Source organism: Oryx dammah, unplaced genomic scaffold (assembly GCF_014754425.2).
Source record: "Oryx dammah isolate SB20612 unplaced genomic scaffold, SCBI_Odam_1.1 HiC_scaffold_23, whole genome shotgun sequence".
Classification (NCBI taxonomy): Eukaryota; Metazoa; Chordata; class Mammalia; order Artiodactyla; family Bovidae; genus Oryx; species Oryx dammah.
This window is the reverse complement of record NW_024070207.1, coordinates 70,106,043-70,126,499: the sequence shown is the minus strand read 5'-3', so window position 1 is coordinate 70,126,499 and position 20,457 is coordinate 70,106,043. Positions and strand designations below refer to the sequence as shown.

At 41.5% G+C, this 20,457-nt stretch overlaps 1 long non-coding RNA gene across 4 annotated transcripts in view; it reads right to left on the bottom strand.

Annotated features, from left to right (window-relative positions):
• The window catches only part of LOC120881965, a 35,776-nt gene that overhangs the window by 9,828 nt on the left and 5,491 nt on the right, over positions 1-20,457 (bottom strand). For 2 of the 4 annotated variants that reach the window (XR_005725395.1, XR_005725396.1), the window contains exons 2-4: positions 3,402-3,491; positions 1,782-1,918; positions 125-334 (exon numbers count right to left, since the gene is read on the bottom strand). This is a non-coding gene — a long non-coding RNA (uncharacterized LOC120881965). Of the gene's footprint in view, positions 1-124; positions 335-1,781; positions 1,919-3,401; positions 3,492-4,898; positions 9,283-20,457 lie in introns of those variants that run through there. The other 2 variants (XR_005725394.1, XR_005725397.1) reach the window with 2 other exon arrangements.

Below are 20,457 nucleotides of genomic sequence, written 5' to 3'. Positions count from 1 at the left end.
TTTAACCAAAGCAGACATAGATGACAATGACTAAAACAATCTAAATGGAAAGCTAAGTGCAATGTATACTGAAAAACAAGAAATTAAAGACTAATTATTATGCTTTTAGGGACAGTTTACCCACCTCTGGATGTGTGGTGGTTGTCTTGAAACTTCACCTTCTTAACTGGGCCCAGGAAAGAAGCTTGGTATAACCTCCTGGCCTAGAGTTGTTGCTCAGTGGTAGTGAATCTTTCCCCTGGAGGATCCTCATGCCCCATCTCCACCTAGGAATCGTCAAAGGGAATGGGTCACTAACACTGTAAAGCAACAGGCTTATTCTTTTGAGGTAGATCTGGAAAAGAGATAAAAGAAAAATAAATTACTGAAATGCAGTACACTGGGAAAGTCTGTCCCAATGAGTAACTAGGGGTTATATTAAACCATGTCTACCCTTCTCTTTAGATTAAAGACTGGAGATTTAGAACTGTGTAGAGCTTTATATTCTATTAATAGCTACCAGGCTGCTGCTGCTGCTAAGTCGCTTCAGTCGTGTCCAACTCTCTGCGACCCCATAGATGGCAGCCCACCAGGCTCCCCAGTCCCTGGGATTCTCCAGGCAAGAACACTGGAGTGGGCTGCCATCTGCTTCTCCAAGGCATGACAGTGAAAAGTGAAAGTGAAGTCACTCAGTCGTGTCTGACTCTTCACGACCCCATGGACTGCAGCCCACCAGTCTCCTCCGTCCATGAGATTTTCCAGGCAAGAATACTGGAGTGGGGGTGCCATCGCCTTCTCCGAGCTACCAGCCTACCAACATGCAAATTCCTCTACTCATTCCTTGTACTTCCCTTCATTTCCAAGACCAATTTAGAGCTGAATAATTACCCAAATTCCCATATTTTGTTTTAGTCACCAGTCTCTACTGATGAATAATCCTCTAGAGCAGTGGTTCCTAACTTTTTTGGCACCAGGACCAGTTTCATGGAAGACAATTTTTCCATGGACCAGGGTTGGGGAAATGATTTTGAGATGATTCAAGTGCATTACATTTGTTGTGCACTTTATTTCTATTATTACATCAGCTCTACCTCAGATCACCAGGCATTAGATCTTGCAGGTTGGGGACCCTGCTTGAGAGCATAGGTTTTTAATGTCCTTGTGTCCTCAAAAAATACAAGTCAAGAAATTAAGAGATTGAAAATAACAAAAGGAGGAGCTAGCTTTCTCTATCAGGACAGCCATCAAGCCACTTGAGAAGAATTCCAGTGTGGTCTGACCATATGAATTCTGTAAGACATTGCCTCAGGCTTCTTTTATAAAGCACTGTGGTAAGAATTGAGTGATCCATCTCAACAAAAGTATGTCTCTCTCACCTAGTTTTGTAGCATTCCCTTCTTTTATTAATAATTTGTATATTAAGCAGTAAGATGTTGGAGCATTGCCAAGGTAAACAGAATTGTTTTCTCCTCAATCTACATGGTATAGTTCTTGAATAGCTTATATAAATGAGGTACCACCAAAGTACCAGGATATTCAAAAAATCAAGAATGAGTACAGGCACATAAAACCTCAGTTACTATAACAACTAAGCAAATCTATGCAAAAGGAAAAACAAGGATCCAATAATGTAGCTTACACAGGCCCTTGGGTCTCTATTATTCTACTCTTACACTCAAAAAGAAAAAATGTATAGAAATTGATGAAAATTGGCTCATGTTCAGTTTTTAAAAAGAGAGCTATAGGAAGTTAAAACCTTTAAACCCAAAGACAAAATTCACACAATAAGCTCCTTACACTACCTTTTTCTACAGGGAAACTGCAAGCCATCTTATTAGATTGCTTGGAGCTTATTCAGATTCTCAAAAGGAAAGACCTGCTGAATATGGAGCTTCTTAAAGTTGCTTGCAGTCTTCAGGTCTGATATGCTTGGAATGTCCTTGAGAAGAAAGACAGGGCAGGGCTCAATATAATATTCATGGTGAGATTTGACAGAAAACAACAGAATTCTTTAAAGCAATTACCCTTCAATTAAAAATAATTTTTTTTTAAATGCTGAGAAAACTTCAACAACAACAACAAAAACCCACTAAGAAGCATTAACCTGAAATATTAGATATAGGTATCTCCTGTCTCACATCTCTAGCTTGTTGTCTCCCTAAGGTCCTGTAATAGTCAGCACTGGCAGTTTCACAGAAGAACTAAGCAAGTATGGAAAAAAGAGCTAAATGAAAGTATGACTCAAACCAACAGCCACTTTAAGGGCTATCTAATTTGTGGCCTAAAGGTGCTAAAAATACTTCAAGATGCAAAGCAGCAGAGGAATTGCTACTGCTGCCTAGAAGTACAATTGCTTTGATCATTTTTAATAATTGGTTACCTGCCCTTACTCTAGGATAGGAGGTCACTGAAGAAGGTCTAAGTCAGGTTTGCAATCTTGAAAGTATTTTTTATGTTATGGTATAGTGTGGAAAGAACCAGGTATGGCTTCCAGATCCCTGATCAAGAATTACCACATTATAAGAATTTTTATGTCAACATCAAACAAATCCTAGACACTTACTCCTTAGAAGAAAAGTTATATTTCCTACCTAGACAGCATATTAAAAAGTAGAGACATTACTTTGTCAACAAAGGTCCATCTAGTCAAGGCTATGTTTTTTTCCAGTAGTCAGGTATGGATGTGAGAGTTGGACTATAAAGAAACCAGAGCACTGAAGAACTGATGCTTTTGACCTGTGGTGTTGGAGAAGACTCTTGAGAGTCCCTTGGACTGCAAGGAGATCCAACCAGTCCATCCTAAAGGAAATCAGTCCTGGGTGTTCATTTGAAGGACTGATATTGAAGCTGAAACTCCAATACTTTAGCCACCTGATGTGAAGAGCTGACTCATTTGAAAAGACCCTGATGCTGGGAAAGATTGAGGGCAGGAGGAGAAGGGGACTACAGAGGATGAGACGGTTGGATGGCATCACCAACTCAATGGACATGAGTTTCGGTAGGCTCCGGGAGTTGGTGATGGACAGGGAGGCCTGGCGTGCTGCGGTTCATGGGGTCTCAAAGAGTTGGACACAACTGAGTGACTGAACTGAACTGAACTGATCACTTTGCTTAGTAACAGTGTTTTCCCCCAGTCTTCTTCCTCTATGAACCACAGAATTTCCCCAAAATTTTATGATACTCATCAAACTGCCCAATACCATAAGTTGTTCACTTCTGTATCCACCATGAGACAGCAGATTCCTGGACAGGAACTATGTCTTTGATTTTACTATTTATTCCAGTGCCTGGTCTAATAAATATTTGTTGAATTAAAGGTTTATCTTGAGTTTGAAGATGCCAACATTCCCAGAGCATCCCTTTCTACAACTGCTAGAGATTTTATTTCAAGCAATGAACTGAAATACAACGCCAAGATTCACCTTTGGATGCTGTCCAGTGCAGGCTTCACTCCACCTAAACTTGATCCATCCTTCCTCTTGAGTGGGGGGGAACCAGCTCAGAATTCATCCCTTTAAAACAAATTCCAATAAATAGTTATAGCTGTATATTAACATTGAATGATAACTTGATTAACTACAATAAATGATCTCATAAGCACAGACCAGTGTTTCTCAAATTGGGGTGATAAGAACCCTGGGGGTTTGTGGATATATTCTCACGATCTCCAAGTTCTATATAAATTATTTAAAATGTTATATAAAATATTATATTTTTGACAAAGCTATTTTGAAATTGGAAACCATGTTTACATTTCAAATAACTTAAGTCAGTATTACTCAAAACATTTACTCTTTAGGATCTCAAAAAACCTGTTTCTTTAAAAGGTGTTGCATCCTGACAAATTACTTCAGTTTGAGAAACAAGAAGGCTCAGTACTATTCATATATTACCTCCAGTCAGTCAGAAAAACATCTTTAGGCACTGGCTGGGGGAAACAAGCTGTGAGGAAATACGGATATTAATTAAAATGGGCAGTGAGAGAAGCCCCGCTCATTAATATAATTCTTCCTGCTCTTGCTGGGATACATGAACATGCACAAAAAAAAGTTTTCAAATTTGATGGTAATATTTTTTCAGTTGGATCTTTGTTCTTTTTACACCAGAGAGGCTAATCTTTTTAGCTCACAAGAGTATTTGTTGAAAAAGGTGAAAGGGAAGAGGGGAAGGTCATGGTCTTATAAAACATATTTCTCTATTGCCCTCTTGCCAAACAGGATCCACAAATATCTCAAACTAAAAAGTCACTGCTACTCTCATCTGTTCTTGGGCAGAGAGAGAATAAAAGGCGTACAAAGTTCTAACATATCAGATTTATACTCCCAATAACCTAGAGCTTGAAAAACTCAAGCTTAAAACAATCAACAATTTGCCAGCTTGGATAGAGCCAAACACAATGGCCTGGTGTTACTTCTAGTCACTTTCCGTGCGTTCAAAAAAGGTAAAAACCAAATGACATTAAAATAAACATTATACTACCCAGGTGGCTGTAATAGTAATCATGTCCTGGACCAAAGACAAAAGTTAACCTACCTCCTTAAGTTCACCCTATCAACTTCAAACCCTAGTGTGCTCATTTTTTAAAACTCTATAACATATAATTCATACAAGATAGTACTTGCTTATTATGTTCTACAGTTATTTCAAGTGTGCTTATATTAGCTTTTTTAACAATATAACCATATTGGGGATGAGATTATATAGGACTATAGCATTTCTATCCCTCACTTCAATACAGCCTAGCATAGGGCCAGATACACAATATTAATTTTGTAATTTTGTTAACTCATATGGTGATATATAAATTACAGATGAGGTAGAAACATGGAAGGACCCTCCAATTTTTGTATGGGTAGCATCTAAGAGAAAGAAAATGGAACAGGAGAAAGATTACTTAATAGCTACAAAGTAGTACTTACAGTATTCTAAAGAGCCAGAGACTCTTCTTACAGCTGTCCAAGGAGCTAGTAGTGCAAACTGCACCCTGAGCTGGGCCGATCTTTTGACATCCTTCTCAGACAACAGTATCCTTTTTCAGTGATTACAAAGAACTGCTGTGGTGATAATTAGTTACTTGCTTCAGCAGTTCCATATTAAATACTTCTCTGCCAAACACCTTGTACACTAGAGGCTGAGATATTATTCATTGTATTCATTTTCACTATTGAAATTTATATCCAAAAGACTGATTAGACCTTGGCTTATTTTTCTTTTCTTATAAAATGGGGAAACTGGTTCCATCGTTTCTAAGTCCTCACTTCAGGGTGGTGCTTTAGGTAACTTTAAAATAGCAGAATTAAACAGGGTACATAAAATGTAATAAATTAATCAAACAAAGTGATCTATGGTTTTCAAAAGCACCTCAGCATGTTCTCTCATTTTATCCTTTTACAGCAATCTTCTTGAAATAAGTACGGACTAGTTGGAACTCCAGATGAAGAAATTTAACGATTAGGAAGTTTAGATAGTTTTTCCTAGAAGTGAATACTGGTAAAGCCCAAACAAGAAGTGGTTTGAAAATGGTGGTAGAGCCCAAAGATACTGGTCTTAAGAGTTCCACTCTAGAACTCCTTTAGTAATATACTACAATATCAAAGTCACAGTGGTCTATCCACAGACTCACCACCCTTAGTAAAATGAGAGACACTGGTCATTAGGTACATGATATAAATGGGTTTACCAACTTCAAAATTTCAATGACCAGGTTATCAATTCCACCCTGCAATCCAGATGTCTTTCTTAAAAAGTAAAAAAAAGAAAAAAGAAAGAAACTTTTTGGTTGTATCCTGGCAATTGGCACAATGGTAATATACAAAAGGAGAGGAGAGACATAGCCAGGCAATCTGCTTTGAAAGGAAGAATGCACAGATAGTGCTAACCTTCCTTCCTGGGAAGTCAATTTTCAAATGATACTTATATATAATGAAAACCCCAAATAAAGGGTAGCAATCCAGTTCCCTTGGGTCTGACATGCCTTGAGCATTTTGCCTAGTAAATCAGTAACAGAGGGGATCAGGAATGGTTCTGTCCCCAGAATATGACAATAATTGGAACTGGGATCATTAACAAATGCAGGAAAAGGAGTAAAGGCCCAGTCGCCTAGTTCTGGCCTGCTTTTGGTAGTCCATACTGCACAAATATAACATCAAAATGGTAGGGAGATCTTGGGCTGGTGGGCTTAAAAATGGGACAATCAATACTGTGTTAATAACACAGAAGGGGCTGTGGTGGTCAGCACTACTCAGAAGTAATGCAAAGAAGGAAGTGGAAGAGTCCGTGCCTGACGGGTGGGACCAAGGAAAGTGCAACAGGGAATTACAGAAATTCAAAGTGGGCAAAACAATGACATCTGGGACTGTTAACATTGTAAATCCAAGAGGAAAGAGTTTTGCTCAGTCAACATTTCCCAGCAACAATGCAAAAGGGGCAGGGCAGGGGTGGGAGGGGTGAGGGAGCATAATCTTATCTGGATGGATGGACACCTGAAATTGTGAACATTAAAAATCCATAAGAAGGGTCCAAGGGCAGACAAGGGGTTTGAAGAGGGAAGATAAGGTCAAGGCCATGATTACTTGGGATTTGATACACTGGAGCCAGGGCAAAAGGAGTGGGAATGTGGGTCGCCCTTTGATGGACAAGTTCACAGCACAGTGCAGTGTTTATAGTTTATTATACCATGAGAAATTGGAGCTGGGAGTGCTTGCCTAACAAGACCAGGGAGGAAAAACCCATTGCCAACTGCCATTGTGCTCATCAGCAGTCCCAGTAAAAGTTTTGTGTCATCAGCAGCCCATGAAGTAATGCAAAGGGAGTATGTGGGAATGATGTCCTACTCTAATAGAAGGGTGTATAGATAACTGCAAATATTCACACCCAGAGTCAAAAAAAGAAGCCTTAAGTCAGTACTCCTGATCCATAGTGAGGGTACAGGGATCCTATCTAAAGATCATACACTTGATATATTATTGGTGCATATTAATTGTCCAAGAGCTGAGGTCATGATAGCTGGCTGAGGGAGTATTACTGAAGTAAACTGATAAAGACAAGAATTTCTATTACGTATACTAACAGTAAGGGATCTTGGCGGGGAAACAGTATCACCTGCACTATTACAAAGGAGATACAACAGTCCTAAAAGTAATAGGGTTATGGGAAAGTGCAACTCTGCACATTAATTGTCCAAATGGAAAGGTCTTAGCAATGGGCAAACTTACTGGAAGGCATAGGAAGTGAGGGGGAGGGTCCTTGTGTAGTGCACAAGAATGTACATTCACAATCTAAGGAAAAGGAAGGCAACAGGATAAGATGAACTAAGTTGCAATTATGTAAATTAATGTTGAAGGGACATGGTGTGGTCAATTAAAATCATATACCTTGTACAAATATAAGAATCTTAAAGGGAGTATGAAGCCCCTATAATGTAATTGTCATTACACATATATGAGAAAGGGGCCTTAAGTGGACAGTACCCCATGCAGTAAAGCAAAGGGGATGAATAGAGTCAGGGAGACAAGTTAACTGAGAAGACCATAGACAACTGTAATTACACATAGTCACAGTCCCAGAACAAGGGCTTTAAGGTGGTAAGTTAACCTGTGCTTCAATAAGTGAAAGGGCCCTGACCTAAAAAGCACAGCTGTGGACAACTGAGAATGTGTACAAGAAAACGAAGACTGTGCACATTAACTGCAATAGTGTGTAAGATCTTGAATAGTAGGCATCTCCTGCTGAAATATAAATAGAATGAGGAGGGTCCTTACCTGAGGTACAGGTACAGGAGCAAACATTAAGTACATACATTAACAGTCCAAGACAGTGAATCTTAGCTAGTCAGAAGTCCCTCCAGTAATGTAAATGGGGCAAGGATATGGGATCCTAGTCTAACATAAGGGAGCATGGACTACTGAAATTATGCACATTTAAACTGTACAGAAGCAGCAGCCAGTTGATTAGGACCCCTGATGCAAAGGAGGTGGAATGGGATGGGTTCCTAGTATAATTCTGCACATTAACTGTCCAAAAGAAAAACTAGTCAGTAGTCCCTGCTTTAATACTAAAAATTCAATATGTGAGTTTATCATGAGGGCACATGCACATTGAGTCCCAAGAGAAAGAGTTTGGGTCACTAACATCCCCTGATATAATGCAAAAAGGGAGGAACATTAATTAAAATAGAAGAGCCTTAAACACTGGAAATTTGCATGTAAATATTCCCAGAAAAAAGTAATGGAGGTAATTCATATATATATTTTATATAACAGAATACAAGGGACTGAAGTGAAAGGATATATTCGTGGTGAATTGTCATGGTTCACTTTATTCTAGTATAAAGGTCTTGAGTAAAGGACATCCACCACTGAATACAAGGGAAATGAGTGGAGTCTTTATATACTGCAGAGGAAGATGAACAAACGCAACTGCACATTAAAAAGCGCAAAAAGAGGGGCCTTAGTGTTCGGGACCCTAAGGTGTAATGTGAGAGGATAAGACGCACCACAATAGTCAGTACCTTCTGCAGTAAGCAAAGGAAGTAGAAACGGAATGGAAACTAGGCTAACAGAAGGGACCATAGCTACAGTTAAGCACCCTTCCATGTAATGCAAAGGAAGTGGAGGTAGGAGGGAACAGGATCCTAGACAACAGAAGGGAACACAGCAGCAATTATCACCTTGACAGTCCCAAATGCCTTCACAGATAATGTAAAGGAAGTCCTGGGATCCTAAACTAACAAAAGGGACCACATCTGCATTTAGGCACATTCACGGGTTCCGAGTACCTTCTGTGGTAATATAAGCAAAACTGTGGAGAGCATGGACTCCAGGCTAAGAGAAGCGACCACAGTTGCAATTAAGCAGTTCTACAGTCCCAATACACTCCCAGGTAATGTTAAGAGTTAGAAGGCATGGGACCCTAGGTTAACAAATGGACCACAGTTGCATTTAAGCACCTTTCTGTCCCAAATACCAACAAGTAACACAAGTGACTAGAGAGGGGTGAGATCCTAGGACTGTAGCTGCATTTAAGCACATTAACAGTCCCTTGTACCCCCTTTTATAATGCAAATTGAGTAGAAGAGCATGGGAATCTAGACCAACGAATGAGATTGGATAAGCAAGAACAGTCCCATTAACAGTCCCAAGTACCCCCCTGCAGTGACAAAAAGGCAGTTAGGTGGGAATGGACTTTGAACTTAACATAAGGGACTTTACCTGCATTTAAACACATTGGGATTCCCTGGTGGCTCAGATGGTAAAGAGTCTGCCTGTAATACAGGAGACCTGGGTTTGATCCCTGAGTCAGGAAGATCCCCTGGAGAAGGAAATGGCAACCAAGTCCAGTATTCTTGCCTGGAAAATCCCATGGACGGAGGAGCCTGGCCAGCTAGAGCCCATGAGTCGCAGAGTCAGACACGACTGAGCAACTTCACTTTCGCTTTCAAACACATTGAAAGTCCCTTGTAGCCTCTGGGGTGATGCAAACGGAGTCAGGTGGGAATGGGATCCTAGGTTAACTAAGGGCCTATAGCTGCATTTAAGCAAGTTAATAGTCCCTTGTACCCTCTTTTATAATGCAAATTAAGTAGGAGGGCATGGGAATCTAGATCAACAGATGAGATTGTATAGGCAAGTAAATGCATTAACAGTCCTTAAGTACCCTCTGCAGTCATGAAAAGGAAGTTAGGTAGGAATCGGATCCTAGGTTGACATAAGGGACTACAGCTGCATTTAAGCACGTTAAAAGTCCCTTGTACAGTCGTGGTAATGTAAATCTAGTAGGAGAGAATGGGATCCTAGACTAAGAGAGACTGTAAGTGCAATAAAGCTCACTATCAGTCTCAATTACCATCTGTAGTCCTGAAAAAGGGAGTTATGCAGGAATGGATTTCGATGTTCAGGCACTATACCTGCATTTAAACACATTAACAGTCCCTTACAGCCTCTTTGACAAGTGAGTTAGGTGGGGATGGGATCCTAGGTAACATAAAGGACTGCAAGCAGCATTTAAGCACATTAGCAGTCCCTTGTACCCCCTTCGGTAATGTAGAGGGAATTAAAGGGGGAGAGGGAATCTTAGACTAAAACATGGGACTGTAACTGCCTTTATGTACAATAACAGTCCCTTGTACACTTTGGGGTAATGCAAATGGAGTAGGAAGGATGGAGATCTAGACTAAAAGAAGGCACAGTAGGGCAATTAAGCCCATTAAAAAGTCCTGTGTATGCCCTGAAGTAATACAAAGGAAGTTAGGTAGAAATAGGATCCTGATTATCATAAGGGACCACAGCTCCATTTAAGTACATTAACCATCCCTTCTATCCTCTCTGATAATGCAAATCAAGAAGGAAGAGAATGGATCCTAGATGAGATAAGGGAATGTAGCTGCAGTGAATCACATTAATAGTTCTAAGTATCCTCACAATCATGCAAAGGGACTTAGTTGGGGGTGGGATCCTAGGTTAACAGGAGAGACTGTAATTGCATTTAAAAACATTAGCAGGCACTTGTACAGTCACTGGTAATGCAAAGGGAGTTAGGTGGGAATAGGATCCTGGGTTTTAAAAAGGAGGGGGAGGAAAAAGAACTGTATGGGCACATTAACAGTCCATTGTATCCTCTGTGATAATGTAAATCTTTAGGAGATGGGAATCTAAACAAAGGGAAGGAACAATGGTAGTTCATTAGCAAGTTCTATGTAGGCTCTGCAGTAATTAAAAGAAAGATACTAATAGTTGGGAATGGGATCCTAGGTTACCATAAGGGATGTAGCGGTATTTAAGGCCATGAACAGGCCCAAGCATCCTCTGCAATCCTGCAAAGAGCCTTAGTTGAGGATAAGATCCTAAGTTAATATAAGGGACTGTCACAGCATTTTAGCATATTAACAGTCCATTATACCCTCTTTGGTAATGCAAATCGAGGATGGCCTGGGAAATCTAGACTAACAGAAGGAAGGGCAGTGCAAATAAGCCCATTAACAAATCCATGTAGGCTCTACATTAATGAAAACAGAGTTAGGTGGGAATAGGATATTAGATTAATATAAGAAACTGCTGTTCCATTTAAAAACGTTTAACAGTCCCTTGTACAATTTGTAAAGAAAGCTGAGTACCGAAGAATTGATGCTTTTGAACTGTGGTGTTGGAAAAGACTCTTGAGAGTCCCTTGGACTGCAAAGAGATCCAGCCAGTCCATCCTAAAGGAGATCAGTCCTGGGTGTTCATTGGAAGGACTGATGCTGAAGCTGAAACTCCAATACTTTGGCCACCTCATGCAAAGAGTTGACTCATTGGAAAAGACCCTGATGCTGGGAGGGATTGGGGGCAGGAGGAGAAGGGGACGACAGAGGATGAGATGGCTGGATGGCATCACCAACTCAATGGACATGAGTTTGCATGAACTCCAGGAGTTGGTGATGGACAGGGAGGCTTGGCATGCTGTGATTCATGGGGTCGCAAAGAGCTGGACACGATCGAGCGACTGAACTAAACTGTACAATTTGTGGTACTGCAAATCGTGTGAGAGGGCATAAGAATGTACAGTAACAGAAGGGAATGCAGCTGCAGTATCACTCATTAACAGTCCCAAATACCCTCTGTAGGCAGGAAAGGGAGTTAGGTGGAAATGAGATCTTAGGTTACCTGAGGGACTGTAGGTCCTTTTAAGCATATTAACAGTCCATTGTACTCACTGTGGTAAGGCAAATCAAGTATGAGGGCATGGGAATCGGGACTAACAGAAGGGGCTATAGCTCTAATTGAGCCCTTGAACTGTCCCAAGTACTCTCTACAATCATGTCAAGGGGATGAGGTGGGAACAGGATTTTAGATAAATGTAAGACTCTGTAGCTCCATTTAAGCACATTAACAGTTTCTTGTAGCATCTTCAGTAATGCAAATCAAGTAAAAGTAAAAAATTTCAGAATAACAGAGGGGACTGTGGCCCATTAACAGTTTCTTGTACAGTCAGTAGGAATACAAATCATGTAGGAGTGGATGGGAATCTAGACTAACAGAAGGAACTGTAACTGTAGTAAAGCCCATTAACAGTTCCAAGTACTTTCTGCAGTCATTAAAAGGGAGTTGGGTGGGATAGGGTCCGAGGTAAACATAAGGGACTGTAGTTGCTTTTAAGCACAGTACCAGTCCCTTCTACTTTCTGTGGTAGTGCAAGGGAGTCACTGACTGTTGGGGAACGGGGTCATAGGTAAACATAACAGACTGGCTGGATTTAAGCACAGTAACAGTCTCTTGTGCACTCTGGGGTAATGTAAGTTGAGGAGGAGAGATGGGATTCTAGACTTAACAAAAAGGACAGCAGTGCATTTAAGCCCATTAACAAGTCCCGGTAGGCTCTGCAATAATGAAAATGGAGTTAGGTGGGAATGGGATCCTAGATTAATATAGAGGACTGTAGCTCTATTTAAGCACATTAACAGTCCCAGTTACTTTATGTGGTAATACAAATCCATTAAGAACGAGAACGATTCTAGATTTAACAAAAGGGACTGTGGCTGCAGTAAAGCTCATTAACAGTTCCAAGTACCCTCTGCAGTCATTAAAAGGGAGTTAGGTGGGAATAGGGTCTTAGTTAACATAAGGGGCTGTGGCTGCAGTAAAGCACATTAACAGTCCCTTATACCCTCTTTTATAATGCAAATTAGTCAGAGAGCATGGGAAAGTAGACCAACAGATGAGACTGTATAGATAGGTAAGTGCATTACCAGTCCCAAATATCCTCTGCAGTCATGAAAAAGTAGTTAGCTGGGGACAGAATCCTAGGTTATCATAAGACTGTAGCTGCTTTTAAGCACATTAACAGTCTATAAACACTCTGTGTTAATGCAAATCATGTAGGAGTGGATGGAAATCTAGACTAACAGAAGGAACTGTTAGGGACTTTTAAGCACAGTATCAGTCCCAAGTAATCTGCAGTCATGAAAAGGGAGTTAGGTGGGGGATGGGATCCTAGGTCATTGCTTTTAGGCACATTAACAGTCCCTTATATCTCCCTTGCTAATGCAAATTGAGTAGGAGGGCATGGGAATCTCAACTAACAGAAGGGACAGTAGCTCTAATTGAGGCCATTAACTATTCCAAGTAACCTCCGCAGTCATGCAACAAGATTTAAATGGGAATGGGATCATAGGTAAACCTGAGACTGTAGATGCATTTAACCATGTTAACAGTCTTTACACTCCAGGGTAATACAAATCGAGTACGAGGGATAGGCTCCTAGACTAAGAAGTGACAGCAGTGCAATTAAGCATTTTGACAAGTCCCATATAGGCTCCGGAGAAGGCAATGGCACCCCATGGCCGGAGGAGCCTGGTAGGCTGCCCTCTATGGGGTCGCTAAGAGTTGGACACGACTGAGCGACTTCACTTTCACTTTTCACTTTCATGCATTGGAGAAGGAAATGGCAACCCACTCCAGTGTTCTTGCCTGGAGAATCCCAGGGCCGGGGGAGCCTGGTGGGCTGCGGTCTACGGGGTTGCACAGAGTTGGACATGACTGAAGTGACTTAGCAGCAGCAGCAGCATACAGGCTCTGCATTAATGAAAAAGAAGTCAGGTGGGAATGGAATCCTAGGTTAACATAAGGGACTGTAGCTGCATTTAAGCACCATATCAGTCCCTTGTATCCTCTTTCACAATGCAAACTGAGTAGCAGGGCATGGGAATCTAGATCAACAGATGAGACTATATAGGCAGGTAAACGCATTAACAGCCCCAAGTACCCTCTGCAGTCATGAAAAGGGAGTTAGATAGGAATGGGATCCTAGATTAATAGAAAAGACTGTAGCTGGATTTAAGCACATTAACAGTCGAACTTACTTTATATGGTAATACAAATCCAGTAAGAACGAAAATGATTCTAGATTAACAAAAGGGGCTGTGGCTGCAATAAAGCACATTAACAGTTCCAAGTACCCTCTGCAGTAAAAAAGGGAGTTAGATGGGAACAGGGTCCTAGGTAAACATAAGAGATTGTAGCTGCTTTTAAGCACAGTACCAGTCCTTTTACCTTCTGTGGTAGTGCAAGGGAGTCAGGTGGGAATGGGAGTATAGGTAAACATAGACTGTGGATGCATTTAAGCACAGTAACAACCTCTTCAAACACTCTGGGATCATGTCAATCCACTAGGAGGGATGGGCTCCTAGAATAATAGAAGGAATGGCAGTGCAATTAAGTACACTGACAAGTCCCATACAGGCTCTGCAGTAATGAAAAGGGAGTTGGGTGGGAATGAGATCTAGGTTAACATAAGGGACTATAGCTACATTTAAGCACATGAACAGTCCCTTGTATCCTTTTATAATACAAATTTACTAGGAGGGCACTGAAATCTAAACTAACAGAGGAGACTGTATAGGCAGGAAGTGCATTAACAGTCCCAAGCACCTTCTGCAGTGGTAAAAAGGGAATTAGGTAGGAATGGGATCCAAGGTTAATAAAAGGGCCTGGATCTGCACTTATGTACACTGAAAGTCCCTAGGAGCCTCTGGGATGCTGCAAAGGGAATTAGGTGGGAATGGGATCCCACCTTACTAAAAGGGACTGTAGCTGCATTTAAGCCCTGTAACAGTCCTTTATACCCTCTTTTATGATGCAAACTGAGTAGCAGAGCATGGGAATCTAGACCAACAGATGAGACTGTTTAAGCAGATAAGTGCAATAACAGTCCCAAGTACCCTCTGAAGTCATGAAAACTAGTTAGATGGAGACAGAATCCTAGGTTAACACAAAGGACTGTAGCTCCATTTAAGCACCTTAGCAATCCCAGTTCCTCTATGTAGTAATACAAATCCAGCAAGAAGGAAACTGATTCTAGATTAACAGAAGGAACTGTGCTGCCATCAAGCCCATTAATAGTCTCAAGTAACTTCTGCAGCCATTATAAGGGTGTTGGGTGGGATAGGGTCCTAGGTAAACAAAAGGGACTGTAGTTGCTTTTAAGCACAGTACCAGTAACTTTTACTTTCTGAGGTAGTGCAAGGGAGTCACTGACTGTTGGGAATGGGGTCATAGGCAAACAACAGACTGTGGATGCATTTATGCACAGTAACAGTCTCTTGTACACTCTGGGGCAATGCAAACTGAGTAGGAGAGATGGGATTCTAGACTAACAGAATAGACAGTAGTGTAATTAAATCTATTAATAAGTTCCTGTAGGCTCTGCAGTAATAAAAAAGGGAGTCAGGTGGGAATGGGATTCTAGGTTAACATAAGGGACTGTAGAGGCATTTAAGCATATTAGCAATCCCAGTTACTCTATGTGGTATTATACACCGAGTAAGAAAGAAATTCACTCTAGGTTAATAGAAGGGACAGTAGCTGCAGTTAAGCCCATCAATAGTCCCAAGTACATTCTACAGTCATTAAAAGGGAGTTGGGTGGGATAGGGTCCTAGGTAAACATAAGGGACTGTAGTTGCTTTTAAGCACAGTACCAGTCCCTTCCACTTTCTGTGATAGTGCGAGGGAGTCACTGACTGTTGGGGAACGGGGTCATAAGTAAACATAACAGACTGGATGGATTTAAGCACAGTAACAGTCTCTTGTACACTCCGGGGAAATTGAGTAGGAGAGATGGGATTCCAGACTTAACAAAAGAACCGAGTGCATTTAAGCCCATTAACAAGTCCCCGTAGGCGCTTCAGTAATACAAAGGGACTTAGGTGCGAATGGGATCCTAGATCAATACAAAGGACTGTAACTGGATTTAAGCACATTAACAGTCCCAGGTACTTTATGTGGTAACACAAATCCAGTAAGAACGAAAATGATTCTAGATTAACAAAAGGGACTGTAGCTGCAGTAAAGCACATTAACAGTCCCTTATACCCTCTTTTGGAGAAGGCAATGGCAACCCACTCCAGTACTCTTGCCTGGAAAAGTCCATGGCCGGAGGAGCCTGGTAGGCTGCCCTCTATGGGGTCGCTAAGAGTCGGACACGACTGAGCAACTTCCCTTTCAATTTTCACTTTCATGCATTGGAGAAGGAAATGGCAACCCACTCCAGTGTTCTTGCCTGGAGAATCCCAGGGCCGGGGGAGCCTGGTGGGCTGCCGTCTACGGCGTTGCAGAGTCAGACGCGACTGAATAGACTTAGCAGCAGCATACCCTCTTTTATAATGCAAATTAGTAGGAAATCATGGGGAAGCAGGCCAACAGATGAGACTGTATAGGCAGGTAAGTGCATTACCAGTCCCAAATACCCTCTGCAGTCGTGAAATAGTCAGCTGGGGACAGAATCCTGTGTTAATATAAGAGATTGTAGCTGCTTTTAAGCACATTAACAGTCTATCCTGTGTTAATGCAAACCATGTAGGAGTGGATGGAAATCTAGACTAACAGAAGGAACTAGCTACTTTTAAGCACAGGAACAGTTCCAAGTTATCTGCAATCAGGAAATGGGAGTTAGGTGGGGGATGGGATCCTAGGACATTGCATTTAAGCACATTGACAGTCTCTTGTATCCCCCTTGGTAATGCAAATGGAGTAGGAGGGCATGGGAATCTCAACAGAAGAGACTGTAGCTCTAATTGACTCCATTAACTATTCCAAGTAACCTCTGCAGTCATGCAACGAACACAGGTAAGATAAAAGACTGTAAATGCATGTAAGCACCTTGACAGTCTTGGTTACTCTATGTGGTACTACAAATCCAGTAAGAAAGAAACTGACCCTAGGTTAAGAGAAGGGACTGAAGCTCCAGTTAAGCCCAAGTACCCTCTCATTAAAACAGTTAGGTGGGAATAGGGTCAGTCCCAGGTAAACATAACAGACTGTGGATGCAGTGAAGCACAGCAAGTCTCCTGTACACTCTGGGGTAATGCAAATTGACTAGGAGAAATGGGGTTCTAGACTCAACAGAAAGGACAGCAGGGTATTTAAGCCCGTTAACAAGTCCCTGTAGGCTCTTCAGTAATACAAAGGGAGTTAGGTGAGGATGGGATCCTAGATTAATAGAAAGGAGTGTAGCTGGATTTAAGCACATTAACAGTCCCAGGTACTTTATGTGGTATCACAAAGCCAGTAGGAACAAAAATGATTCTAAATTAAAAGGGACTGTGGCTGCAGTAAAGCACATTAACTGTCCCTTATACCCTCTTTTATAATGCAAATTAGTAGGAGATCTTGGCAAAGTAAGCCAAGAGATCTTGGCAAAGTAAGCCAACAGATGAGACTGTATAGGCAGGTAAGTGCATTACCAGTCCCAAATAACCTCTGCAGTCATGAAATAGTCAGCTGGGGACAGAGTCCTGTGTTAATATAAGAGATTGTAGCTGCTTTTAAGCACATCAACAGTCTATGTATCCTGTGTTATGCAAACCATGTAGGAGTGGATGGAAATCTAGACTAATAGAAGGAACTAGCTACTTTTAAGCACAGGAACAGTCCCAAGTTATCTGCAGTCAGGAAATGGGAGTTAGGTGGGGGATGGGATCCTAGGACATTGCATTTAAGCACATTGACAGTCCCTCGTATCCCCCTTGGTAACGCAAATGGAGTAGGAGGGCATGGGAATCTCAACAGAAGAGACTGTAGCTCTAATTGACTCCATTAACTATTCCAAGTAACCTCTGCAGTCATGCAACGAACACAGGTAAGTATAAAAGACTGTAAATGCATGTAAGCACCTTGACAGTCTTGGTTACTCTATGTGGTACTACAAATCCAGTAAGAAAGAACTGACCCTAGGTTAAGAGAAGGGACTGAAGCTCCAGTTAAGCCCAAGTACCCTCTCATTAAAACAGAGTTAGGGAATCTCCACACTGTTCTCCATAGTGGCTGTACTAGTTTGCATTCCCACCAACAGTGTAGGAGGGTTCCCTTCTCTCCACACCCTCTCCAGCATTTATTGCTTGCAGATTTTTGGATCGCAGACATTCTGACTGGTGTGAAGTGGTACCTCATTGTGGTTTTGATTTGCATTTCTCTAATAATGAGTGATGTTGAGCATCTTTTCATGTGTTTGTTAGCCATCCGTATGTCTTCTTTGGAGAAATGTCTATTTAGTTCTTTGGCCCATTTTTTGATTGGGTCGTTTCTTTTTCTGGAATTGAGTTTCAGGAGTTGCTTGTATATTTTTGAGATTAGTTGTTTGTCAGTTGCTTCATTTGCTATTAATTTCTCCCATTCGGAAGGCTGTCTGCCTTAAAAAATTGCAAATAGAAATGCCTTATGACCCAGCAATCCCACTGTTGGGCATACACACAGAGGAAACCAGAATTGAAAGAGACACATGTACCCCAATGTTCATTGCAGCACTGTTTATAATAGCCAGGACATGGAAACAACCTAGATGTCCATCAGTAGATGAATGGATAGGAAAGCTGTGGTACATATACACAATGGAGTATTACTCAGCCATTAAAAAGAATACATTTGAATCAGTTCTGATGAGATGGATGAAACTGGAGCCGATTATACAGAGTGAAGTGAGCCAGAAAGAAAAACACCAATACAGTATACTAACACATATATATGGAATTTAGGAAGATGGCAATGATGACCCTGTATGCAGGACAGCAAAAAAGACACAGATGTGTATAGCGGACTTTTGGACTCAGAGGGAGAGGGAGAGGGTGTGATGATTTGGGAGAATGGCATTGAAACATGTATAATATCATGTAAGAATCGAAATGCCAGTCTATGTCTGATGCAGGGTATGACACGCTTGGGACTGACGCGCGGGGATGACCCAGAGAGATGTTGTGGGGAGGGGGGTGGGAGGGGGGTTCATGTTTGGGAACACATGTACACCTGTGGTGGATTCATGTCAATCTATGCCAAAACCAATACAGAATTGTAAAGTAAAAATTAAAAATAAATAAATTAATTAATTAAAAAAAAAAAAAAAACAGAGTTAGGTGGGAATAGGGTCAGTCCCAGGTAAACATAACAGACTGTGGATGCATTGAAGCACAGCAAGTCTCCTGTACACTCTGGGGTAATGCAAATTGACTAGGAGAAATGGGGTTCTAGACTCAACAGAAAGGACAGCAGTGCATTTAAGCCCGTTAACAAGTCCCTGTAGGCTCTTCAGTAATACAAAGGGAGTTAGGTGAGGATTGGGATCCTAGATTAATAGAAAGGAGTGTAGCTGGATTTAAGCACATTAACAGTCCCAGGTACTTTATGTGGTAACACAAATCCAGTAGGAACAAAAATGATTCTAGATTAACAAAAGGGACTGTGGCTGCAGTAAAGCACATTAACAGTCCCTTATACTCTCTTTTGGAGAAGGCAATGGCAACCCACTCCAGTACTCTTGCCTGGAAAATCCCATGGCCAGAGGAGCCTGGTAGGATGCAGTCCATGGGGTTGCTAGGAGTCGGACACGACTGAGCGACTTCACTTTCACTTTCATGCATTGGAGAAGGAAATGGCAACCCACTCCAGTGTTCTTGCCTGGAGAATCCCAGGGCCGGGGGAGCCTGGTGGGCTGCTGTCTCTGGGGTCAGAGTTGGACACGACTGAAGTGACTTAGCAGCATACCCTCTTTTATAATTCAAATTAGTAGGAGATCATGGGGAAGCAGGCCAACAGATGAGACTGTATAGGCAAGTAAGTGCATTACCAGTCCCAAATAACCTCTGCAGTCATGAAATAGTCAGCTGGGGACAGAATCCTGTGTTAATACAAGAGACTGTAGCTGCTTTTAAGCACATTAACAGTCTATGTATCCTGTGTCAATGCAAACCATGTAGGAGGGATGGAAATCTAGACTCCTAGAAGGAACTAGCTACTTTTAAGCACAGGAACAGTCCCAAGTAATCTGCAGTCAGGAAAAGGGAGTTAGGTGGGGGATGGGATCCTAGGTTTAAAAAGGGGGGAGGAGGACTGTACTTGCATCTAAGCACATTAACAGTCCTTTGTGTCCTCTTTGGTAATGTAAACGGAATTAGGAGGGGATGGGGTCCAAGGCTAGTAGTCAGTCCCAGGTAAACATAACAGACTGTGGATGCATTGAAGCACAGCAAGTCTCCTGTACACTCTGGGGTAATGCAAATTGACTAGGAGAAATAGGGTTCTAGACTCAGCAGAAAGGACAGCAGTGCATTTAAGCCCATTAACAAGTCCCTGTAGGCTCTTCAGTAATACAAAAGGAGTTAGGTGAGGATGGGATCCTAGATTAATAGAAAGGAGTGTAGCTGGATTTAAGCACATTAACAGTCTCAGGTACTTTATGTGGTAACACAAATCCAGTAGGAACAAAAATGATTCTAGATTAACAAAAGGGACTGTGGCTGCAGTAAAGCACATTAACAGTTCCTTATACCCTCTTTTATCATGCAAATTAGTAGGAGATCATGGGAAAGTAGGCCAACAGATGAGACTGTACAGGCAGGTAAGTGCATTACCAGTCCCAAATAACCTCTGCAGTCGTGAAATAGTTAGCTGGGGACAGAATCCTGTGTTAACACAAGAGACTGTAGCTGCTTTTAAGCACATTAACAGTCTATGTATCC